This window comes from Vulpes vulpes, chromosome X, assembly GCF_048418805.1.
Source record: "Vulpes vulpes isolate BD-2025 chromosome X, VulVul3, whole genome shotgun sequence".
NCBI classification, from domain to species: domain Eukaryota; kingdom Metazoa; phylum Chordata; class Mammalia; order Carnivora; family Canidae; genus Vulpes; species Vulpes vulpes.
The window spans coordinates 97,664,638-97,666,354 of NC_132796.1; the positions used below are offsets into that span (position 1 = coordinate 97,664,638).

The following is a 1,717-nucleotide window of genomic DNA, read 5'->3' on the forward strand; positions in this document are numbered from 1 at the left end:
ATTAGTACATCGTGGTATAATAATAAATGTTATAGTTATTATTAAAAGATCAGCAAGCATGATGGTGGGAAGGGGTGTCAGGGAAGTTTTCATGGGAGAGATTAGGCTTGAGCTTGGCTTTGCAAAAGGAGAATTTGGGAGGTCAGATGAGAGAAGATACTTGTAGGTAAGGCTTGCCAAGCATTAAAAAAAAAAAAAAAAGCCAAGGCACCAAAGTTCACTTCCATCCCCTCTCCTAGATGGTTTACAGAAATGGTCCTACGGGTAGCCCACACCAAGAGGGGCATACCAGGGAAAAGTCATAGGGAAAAGGGAGGAGTGAGATGACTCTCCTGCTCCTGATGAAATTCAAATCCCCTCACGGACAGAGGAGGGATAACCCTGGGCCAAGCTGTGTAGTCTGTCTCCGATTTGTGACTTGGGATGGCCCTGAGACCCCCAGGCCTGTCCCTTTCCCTGAGAAATCAATCCTTAAGAAAGTACCCCCTCCTTTTTTCATTAAGACGTTGCCAAAGGCAAAGAAGGAAGCCCCAGTCTCTCCCAAAGCTGAAACCAAAATAAAGGCTTTGAAGGCCAAGAAAGTGCTGCTGAAAGGCGTCCACAGTCCCACAAAAAAAGAAGATCCGCACATCACCTACCTTCCAATGGCCTATGACACTGCATTCCTGAAGGCAGCCCAAATATCCTCCAAAGAGCACCTGGAGGAGAAACAAACCTGACCACCATGCCGTCATCAAGTTCCCCCAACTACCGACTCAACCATGAAGAAAATAGAAGACAGCAACACACTAGTGTTCATTGTGGATTTCAAGGCCAATTAAGCACCAGATCAAACAGGCTGTAAAGAAGCTCTATGACATTGACGTGGCCAAGATCAACACCCCAATCAGGCCCGATGGAGAAAAGAAGGCATGTGTTTAGCCCCTGTGATGCTTTGGATGTTGCCAACAAAATTGGGATCATCTAAACTGAGTCCAGCTGGCTAAATCTAAATATAAATTTTTCACCATAAAAAGAAGAAAGTGCCCCTTGGTTGTCAGAGGATGAATGAGTGAGCCCTTCCAGGGAACTGGTATGTGTTTCAGTGGGGGCTTCCTGGAGACAATGCCTTATCGCTCACGATTCCCAGCTGTTTTGCAGCTGGAGCTCTTGCTTTCTTATGTGAAACCTCAATGGATTCCTTGAGCTGTTTACATCTTCATTGTGGGCTGAATACCACGACCCAGGAAGCACAGTTTGCATCCGTCTGAATATCTAGGAGTCACTGGTGCTGGTGGTACTCATCTGCTTTGGCCCTTGTTTGGATAAACATGATATATACATGTCCTCTTCTCTGCCACCGTGCATTGGTTAGGTGAGCTAGGTTATGCTGTAGTAACACAGAGACCTTTAACACAGGACAGGCTTATTTCTGGCTCACACAACAAGCCAAGCTATCTGGAACATGTGATCTTTGAGATCACCATAGCAGGGAAAGAGAGATGAAGAAGGATGTGTCTTAGGTTGGGCTGCCATGACAAAATACCACAGATGCAGTGGCTTAGACAACAGGAATGTATTCCTGGCTTGCAGACTGTCACCTTCTCATAGCATCCTCATGGCAGGGGGGTGGGGGAGCGGGGGAGGCAAAGGGGGGGAGAGGAAGGGGGAGAGAGAGAGAGAGAGAGAGAGAGATCACTTTCATGACCTCATTTGGTCTTAATTACTTCCTTAACAT

General features: G+C 46.5%; 1 pseudogene; it reads left to right on the forward strand.

Annotated features, from left to right (window-relative positions):
* Window positions 1-323: 323 nt before the first annotated feature.
* Window positions 324-967, forward strand: LOC140596125 (large ribosomal subunit protein uL23 pseudogene; annotated as a pseudogene).
* The last annotated feature ends 750 nt before the right edge of the window (window positions 968-1,717 follow it).